At 32.2% G+C, this 9,377-nt stretch overlaps 1 long non-coding RNA gene across 1 annotated transcript; it reads right to left on the reverse strand.

The window, feature by feature from the left end:
- Window positions 1-328: 328 nt before the first annotated feature.
- LOC134719208 (uncharacterized) lies at window positions 329-6,244 on the reverse strand. Its single transcript, XR_010107543.1, has 4 exons — window positions 5,971-6,244; window positions 3,361-3,488; window positions 1,408-1,515; window positions 329-401 (listed from the first exon to the last, which is right to left on the reverse strand). It is a non-coding gene; the product is annotated as an uncharacterized LOC134719208 (long non-coding RNA).
- Between the last annotated feature and the right edge of the window lie 3,133 nt (window positions 6,245-9,377).

Here is a 9,377-nt window from a genome sequence, read left to right on the forward strand (position 1 = left end):
TGATAATCTATTCTAATCTGACGTATGTGATATTTCTTTTGTCTATATTCTATTTCCCTCTAATGGATGTGATATTTCTATTGCTATATATATCACCATACACATTGATATGTAATTGTATACACTGCTACATGTAGCTATTACAGGTGCTAGTGCATGCAGCCACTTTTGTGGCCCTTTAGGGCTTGCTGTTTCATGTGAGCTGTTTTGAAAACCGTGCTTTGACCTGTAATGGTTTACTTTTACAAATTATGACCTGGATGGAGAGTTGTTTCATTGGCACTAATACCACATCTTCTTATATCTATAATTAAGAAAGACAACTAGATTGACTTTTGAGTTCAATATTGTATTAATTTAAAATGAATGTTCTTTGGTTCTGTTTCTTTACTTTTCAGTTCCTGAAAATAAAAATAATAGAATAGAGTTTCAATGTCCACTGAGTTGCACATATTGCATCTATCAAGGGGCAATAATTAAAAAAGGCACTTGAATAAAATTATAAATAAAAAAGTGTGCTTTGAAAAAAGGTTCTTTTTCTTGTACATGTATATGAAATATTTTAAACAGACCTTCAAGGGCAGTATTACAGTATACTATGTGTTTTATAAAAATTGAACCGATGAGAGTGCTTACAAGGCCATTTTCCTTTATTCAAAAATTTCAAGGGGCATAACTCTTTTGTAAATAGTCAATCTGTCAAAAGTAGTGAACTTGACCAAGATATTGCTGATATTAAAGTATAGTATAAGTTTTATAAAAATCTGGCAAGAATTGTACATGCAAGACAAATATAAACACCTTACAATCATTCCATAAACATATTAACCAATGTCTGCCATACAATATGTAGTTTTAATTTTTAAATGGTTCACATTTTGCATTCTTAAACAAGTTGAAGGTTACTTTATGGTATGGATTTTGATTATTGTTCATTGCCTAACAGTGAGTCGAGTGACCAGTAAATGTTTTATCTTTGTTCTTTAGTTTTTTAATTGATAGTTGTCACATTGAGGATCATACCCCATCTCCTTATATCAATATTCTAGTTCTTTAAAAACATTCTACGGTTAAAAGACTATTATTAAATTAATTTTTCTTATTTATTTTAATGTACAGTGGCAAGTATTTAATGTATATTGAAGACGAGAACAACTTTTGATCTTGAAAAATATACAATTCATAATATACGGTCTGTGATGCAAATGCTATAATTATTTGAGCTTCTCATTTCTCATGCGTGTGCAGCAGAAGCAGATGAGACTGGTAAGGATTCCTCGATGCATACTTGACATCAGAAAGACAGAAAAATAAACAACTGCATACATGAACAATTACACTTGAAAAAGTTTTGAATACATAACATTAAATTATTTAAATCAAATACAATTCTACATATGAACTTACTTTGATACCAGGTTTTTTTACAGGACATCTAGATTTGCACCTACATGTACATTGTAACATGAACCTCAGTGATTCTAATACTGCACTTTCCTTTCATTTGGTAACAAGCTAAAATTATAAATTTTAAGTTAATCCAAAATACCAGACAAAAACTAGATGTACATGTAGTATGAACTAATTAATACTTTTAAGTTTTACTAGTGGAAACAAAAAATGGAAACAATTTATAAACAAACAACAAATATATGTATAGCATGAACTTTCTCATATATATCATGTATATATAATCATGATAATAAACTATTCTTCTGCCTAAGTTTAAAAAAATCCATTTGGGCATTAACTTCGGTTTATTAAATCTTGATTTGCTGTTTCATAGGCAAAATTGTTGAAATACAACATTTATCTATAAATATTAAACTCATGAACATAACATGTTGTCATTTGTATTACCATCTGTATACTTCATGCATTTAATAAAAGAACAGTGTTTCAATGTACCTCACCAATTGATGGATATATATAAAATTTGCTGTCAAAAAGCAATAACCACAAAAAATAAGAATGTTCTTTTTTTAACATTTTTCATAAATTATAAAAATCATGAAAATAATTTACAAGAAAAGTAGACATGCGTGAGATGCAATTTTCCTTACAATATCTATTTCCAAAAGGCAAAACTCTTGTAAACATATTTTATTGATCTTGTATTGCTTGTTAAGCCTGTTAAGTTTCTCTTTATCTTTTTTAGTTCTTGCTCAAAACACAAAAGAGGAAAAGATTGCAAAATTTACGAGAAAGTTGTTAAAAAATGACTATAAAGGGCAACAACTCCTTAAGGGGTCCATTGAACATTTTGGTTATGTTGACCCTTGTAGATCTTACTTTGATGAACATTAGTGCATGAAACGAACTATCCCCCTCAACTGATTGAAATCCCCCTCGGAGCAATAACCCTAAAACTCAATCCCATCCTTTTTTTGTAGTATGGAACCTTGTAGTACAATTTCAGAGAGATCCATACACTCAGTGGCGGATCCAGAAATTATCATAAGTGGGGGCCCACTGACTGCCTTAGAGGGGAGCCGATCCCGACATGCTTCAGTAATTCTCTATATAATCATCCAAAATTTTACCAGAAAAGGGGGGCCAGGGCCCCCTGGGCTTCCCCTCTAAATCTGCCTATGAGTCACTTAAACACAAGTTATTGTCTGGAAACTAGAAACATGCTTCTTTTTGGCCCCTTTTTGCCCCTAATTCCTACATATTTTGGGCAACTAACCCAAAACTCTATCCCAGCCTTCTCCTTGTTAATAAATGCCATATATGGAACATTGTGGTACAATTTCAGGGAGATCTATACAATTACACACAAGTTATTGACTGGAAACTAGAAAAAATGCTTGTTTTTGACCCCTATTTCCTAAACTTTGGCCCCACTATAACCCCTAAACTGAATCAAAACCTTTTTTTGTGGTTTTAAATATTGTGGTACAATTTCAGAGCAATTGAAATACTTATAAAAAAGTTATTATTCTGAAACTATGAAAATGCTTCTTTTTGGCCCATTTTGGGTCCCTAATTCCTAAACGGTTGGGACTTCCAACCATCATCCACAAAATCATCCCAACCTTTTTTTGAGGTATTGGACTTTCTAAACAAAATTCATGAAGATTAATGCACTTAAAACTTAGTTATATTTTGGAAACCAATGTGTCTTCGGACGCAGCAGACACCTTTCCATTATACAATCCCCAAAAATTGTGTGTGGTCTTATAAAAAGAAAAAGCAATGTAGTGTATATAGAGCTTCCAATGCTATTTTTGATAAATGGTCCAGTAGAAAAAAAAAAAATTTCACTGCTTACACGAAATCAAAATGTGTAATATGTAGATAGTCTGACAAAAACAAAATATTCAAACAAAGTTATCCTTTTTTATTACATGTACATACCTCTCGTCATGAAATAATTGCTGGCTGCTCTTTATATGCACATACATGTAAATCAATGCCTCAGAGAATTGCATTCTGTTGCTTAGCTTCTTCTTCTTCTTGGAGTACATGTACTTCCATAGAAAATGCTAAAAGAAATAATGTAAAATGAAATGAAATTAAAATATCTGACAAATTGCCTTAAATATTTTTATACATGTTGTATGGCAAAATTGACTTATTTTGATGTTTAAAAAGAAGACCAAAAGATCTAGACTTGCCCTGAAAAAAAATAATACTAGTTATATACTATATATATATATATAAAAGTATTAAATCTGACATTTGAATGTTCTAATCCTTCTTATTAAATCCATATGCCTGTTGTATGAATTCAATGGTGTATCAAAGTGGTTAAATTTGATCTCTGACTAAATAAATTAATGCCAATCTTTTCTATCAGTTAACAGTACAAATTTTACATGACTATATTCTGAGTGTTGATTTTCATTTGCAAACGTGTGGTTTTGCAATTTTGCATGCCCACCGATGTCCAGATATTGTGCCAGAAAATATTTTGAGAATATACGATGCTACAAGACATAGGAAAAAAATGGTAGTTTCTGCATGGAGAATTGAACTTGTTATCAAAGAATACAAAACTGGCTTTTTTTTTGGTACATAAAACTAGATAGCTGACATGACTTAGATTAAAGTAAGGTCACCAAATTTCCCGGTATCAAATTATTTGAAAAAAAAACAATAATGTATTGCCATATGACCTTTTGCATTGAAGGATTAAACTTGCATTTAGTCATGTTCAGAACCTTTAACAGAAAATAAAGGAATATGGAGTAAATGTGCACGAAACCTAATCGCACACAAAGTCAATGCATAGAAAAAATACTAATGATCAATGGTCAAAGTTGCTGGAGGGTCTTCAACAATAAAAGAATCACTAATACCGTAAAACAGGGTCAAGATGGCCCCTAGTGTCGACTTAAGTAGTACTAGTAATTAAAGTAAAATACTGCACTGTCACTATATTTAAATCTAGTCATAAAAAAGTCATCAAAGTCTAAGCACAATACAAGACAAGAACAGACAGACAGATCCGGTATTTTTGATTATGAGAATTACGATTTTGCTTTTTCCTACATATCGGTCTTTTATTGTTGTCAATAAAACCTAAAAGTCTTAAATTACAATGAATCTATGTTTTTGCTTTGAGACCAGAATATTGTCGAAAAAATCTAAAAATAAATTGCGATTTAATGTCAGAAAGAGTCTGGGAAACGTTCAGAATGCACGATTTTGCATTATTTTTCTCAGAGCTTCTGGGGGCCTTCAGCGGCCCCCAGACCCCTCGTCAAAAATTTTTCACATCGCTCCGCTCGGTGAATATATTTTGCCTCACTATTAGAAGAGGCTAGTTGCGGCCCTGCAGATAATTTCATGCGTTGTCTACTCTTTGTTTCTAAAATTTTCTTTAGGAGTAACATATATATTTGTTGTTTTTGGTAGGCATTAGGGAATTTTTTAAACTATGTACATGTATGTGCAGTTACTAAATACAAAGCCTTTATAAATAATTTTCAAATTAAACAAGTGAAACTGTGAGCTACATGTACATGTACTGCTCACTGATGATACCCCCGCCGCAAGTGGATAATATTAATAGTGTAAAAATATGCAAGTGTTCAGTAAACAGGAAGTTGTCGAGTGATGAATCTGAAAACGCATCACACGGTATAGCTGACTTAGATAAACCCTTAAACAAAATTTCAGAAATCCTTGTATTGTAGTTCCTGAGAAAAATGTGAGGAAAAATATTCATGGGACAGACGGACTGACTGACGGAATGATGGAAGGACAGACAGAGGTAAAACAGTATACCCCCCTTTTTTTAAACGGGGATATAATGAATACATATTTAATCACCCTAGCTATAATCATTTTTTTGTAAAAAATAGTGATTACAAATGCTTATATGCTTTTTTCTATTGACTGTTACTTGCCAGTCTTTTGATTAAACAAAAGAAATGGCATGCCCACTCCTATGGGTGGGCAGAGTGGGAAAGCTAGAAATTTTGCCCACCGGGTGCCCACTCCCATGGTGGGCGGGTGGACAAAGCAAAATCCACCCGAGCTGTGGTGTAACAGTGTTATTGTACAAAATGTAGTCTCAGTTTGATCATAATTAAAATTTGGAAAAAATTTTCATTTTCATTATTATCTTTGGCTATGCAATGTATGAAAAGCCGGCATACATTTTATAAATCTAAATTATATGAAAAGAATGGGAGTAATAGAACCTCACTGACATCTATCCATTCATTCAGTATTGATGCCCCCCTTTTTTTTAAATTTAACTAATCTCAACAGAGTTTACAAATATGGTTATTTGGGATGTATTTAAAAATAACCTTATGATAGATAATGAAACAGATGATTAATAAGTGCAATTACTGATTACCATCGGATATATACATTACAATATCGTTCCTCAGTATCGTTCTCGGGTTTACCTGTTTACAATCAAGTCAAATAGTTTTTTGCGAAAAATGTGCACACACATCTTCCTGCTTTTGTCCAATTATAATAAAAAAAAAGGAGCATAATTATATTTACCTTTCGTTGCCTTTTTAAGGTACATAAATGTACGTAATCCATGAAAACAAAACACTTTCGACATTTCGAACTTTCGTTGCGTTGTCGTTGACCTTCTCTAGACTTTCATTTCTATGTTTCGTTCCCCGGTTTCTTCTAGTTAATCGACAAGTCACCCAATTCAATTTATCTGTTTATAAGTAGAAGAAGAAGTAGAATCTATCTCTGTCCATTCTTAAAACTTAAATAAACAACTGTAGACTGCTGCGGATGATCGCGTGAGCGTCCATGGTTTTGCGTGTCATAGTGCACAAAACGATAACGGTGAAAATATTTCCGACTTTTCCCGGTTTTCGAATTCTACGTGCCAAGTACGTAATACGAGGGTCTGGAATCAAAATTAGGGATTTAAGAAAAGGGAATAAGAAAAAAAATGCAGAATAAATAATAACTAATAAAGAACAAAGAGAGAAAAATGGGGTAATCAATAAAGAAAACTAATTGAGAATAAAGAACAAACTATAAATTATATAAAGAATATTTATTCATATTATTATCTATTAATTATAACTCATTCACTTATTTCACATTCTGTTCATGATTCAGAATTAGAAAGCTCTGCTGTTGGGATGTTCTATGCTTCGATACTAATTTTGACATTTTCTTCAATTATCATTATTTTTTTTGAAACATATGAAAACATATGAAAAGCATATGTTTTTCATATGTTTACAAACATATGTTTACATGTGTCATAAAACAGATGTTTACATATGTTTGCTAACATATGTTTTCATATGTTTCAAAACATATGTAAACATATGATTGTAAACATATGTTTATCATATGTTTGTCCTAAACATATGAAAAACATATGATTTTCATATGTTTTTCATATGTTTTGAAAACATATGATAAACATATGTTGCAATTTTTCCTGTGTAACAAGAAAATAACTGAAAATTATTGAAGCCTTTACAGGGAGATAATTTCTTAGCAAACAGAGGATTTGACGTATCAGAAAGTGTTAAGACTTTTGTATGCGGAAGTGAAAATTTCTGCATTTCCAAAGGGAACAGGTTAGTTATTTTTTCTTGAAATAAAGCCACCAAGAAAAGTGCACATGCCTGTGTTCGCATACAAGTTGAACTTGTACAAAACAAATGTAATATTCTACAAAAAAACATTGCCAATTGACTATCTGAAATTACATGTGTCACAAAGTTGACGAAGGAAAATGTGACTCTTTGTACTGAATTACATGCATGTGTCACTGCTGAAGGTGAATCAGTTTGTAGATACGACACCCCTCCCCAATTCCAGACCTTCACTGAGGTGAATCAGTTTAAAGATACAACACCCCTGCCCCCAATTCCAGACCCTCACTGGGGTGACAAAGGAAAAGATCCCCCTGTTGGGGAAATGGTAGCATTCAGTCAATATTCATTGGCAAATTTATGTGAATCAATTTGCTCCATTTGACTATTTTTTTATAGACACTGGCATTCATGATTAAACAACGAAATTTGGTCAAAATCATTTTAAGACAACTCGGACCAGTTTTTAAGACAATTAAATAAAAAAAATGTTCGGACGTTTTTATACTAAAAATCTATATACACCGTGAAAAATTATTTATTATTTATTTGGCGATCAAATGGGAGGCCGCGTCTTGCATCCTCTACGCCCTCTTTTTTCCCTTAGAATCAACCACTGAGAAGCGTTCTTAAATGGGCCCAATTAGTGTTTCACATTGTTCCGAGGTGTCTTTGAAATTGTTTAGAATCGACCTTAAATGGGCCCAATCAGTTTTTCAAACTGGTCAGATCTTTCAATCTAATCCGAGTTTCTTTAAAACTGGTCCGAGTTTTCCTGGTCCGACTTGTGCCAATCCCGTCATTCAGTGTCTCGTTTTGGTTTTGACAAAGCTTCCTGTTCTACAAACAATTCTTTTTAACCAAGAAGACGTCATGTCAATGACTTTAAAGGGTAAGTTTTAACTATTTCTGTTAAATTTGACTAACAACAGTCTCCGGGACAAGTTTGCAATTCCGCTGAGTGCAAAAGTTGTCACCTTAATTTTTGGAGTTAAGTCAAAACAAAGTTGATAACTTGGTTGGTATTGGTTCCCTGATATTTGTCCTAAAAAAATTTGGCTCTAGCACCACCGTTGAAAAAGTTATGCCCCTTTTTTCAACAATTTCCTCAGAGGAAAAGTACTTTTCCTCAAGGGAAATCAAATTTCCCTGAAGGAAAAAGATTTTTCCTCAAGGGAAATTGTTTTTTCCTCAAGGGAAAAAGATTTCCCTTAGGGAATTTACTGCATAATTATTTCCTTCGAGGAAATTCTATTTCCTTAGAGGAAATTCGTTTTCCTTAGAGTAAATTCTTTTTCCTTTGAGGAAATTTGCAGCTTCAAATTTTCCTTCGAGGAAATTTGCAGCTTTAAATTTTCCTTTGAGGAAATACCTTTTCCTGTGAGGAAATTTGTAGCTTCAAATTTTCCTTGGAGGAAATACTTTTTCCTGTGAGGAAATTTTTGGCAAACAATTTTCCTTGGAGGAAAATTCAAGACAACAAATTTCCTCTAAGGAAATCATTGTTCTTCAAATTTCCTCTAGGGAAATTTCTGAACATCAAATTTCCCTTAAGGAAATGTTTTTCCTCTATGGAAATCCCATAACAGTACAAACAGTATTAATATATTTTCTCCTAGACTGAATTATTGATACAAAAGATAATTAAAACTTTATTACTGTAATACAAATTTTCATGGTGAGTATTTAACATACAAAAACAAAAGGCTGACTGTTTAGTATGTTTAAGACAATACAATAATAAGCAAAACGCTATGAATATCATACCATTTGTGATGTTATTAATATTGTGCTCATATTTGAATATTAAATAAAATAAACACTTTTCATGTCAAATTAACTTGTCTTCTGTTTCAGCTGCTGTGAATTCGACCATAACAGTTCAGTGCATAAATAATTCAATCCACAAGACATCTTCCTTCAATTTGTTGAATAAATTTTGGCAACATGTTCTTCAAACATCTTCTTTGTATATTTGATATGACGGAGCCATATACATGAATGGATAAAGCAGGTGTTTATTTCGACAACAAACATGACAAAGATACTATTATTTTTCTTAATTTCTCCATAATCCATCAGTGAATATGAATGTAGGTTGTTACATTTTACACAATTGTGTTCTTTGATAGTACTCCATTTTGTGTATAGCAATTTTGTAGGATTTTTTTCTATTTCTTTTTCCAGAACAACACACAGTTGAGTTCATTTCACATTAGTAATCCAATTAGCACATTATGTAGAAAGGTATTAACAATTAAAATTCCTCTTCAGTATAGACCTGCAGGACCTGTTTGATGATCATAAAAACCAAGATATCTGACCTATAAA

Source organism: Mytilus trossulus, chromosome 5 (genome assembly GCF_036588685.1).
Source record: "Mytilus trossulus isolate FHL-02 chromosome 5, PNRI_Mtr1.1.1.hap1, whole genome shotgun sequence".
In the NCBI taxonomy this organism is placed as follows: domain Eukaryota; kingdom Metazoa; phylum Mollusca; class Bivalvia; order Mytilida; family Mytilidae; genus Mytilus; species Mytilus trossulus.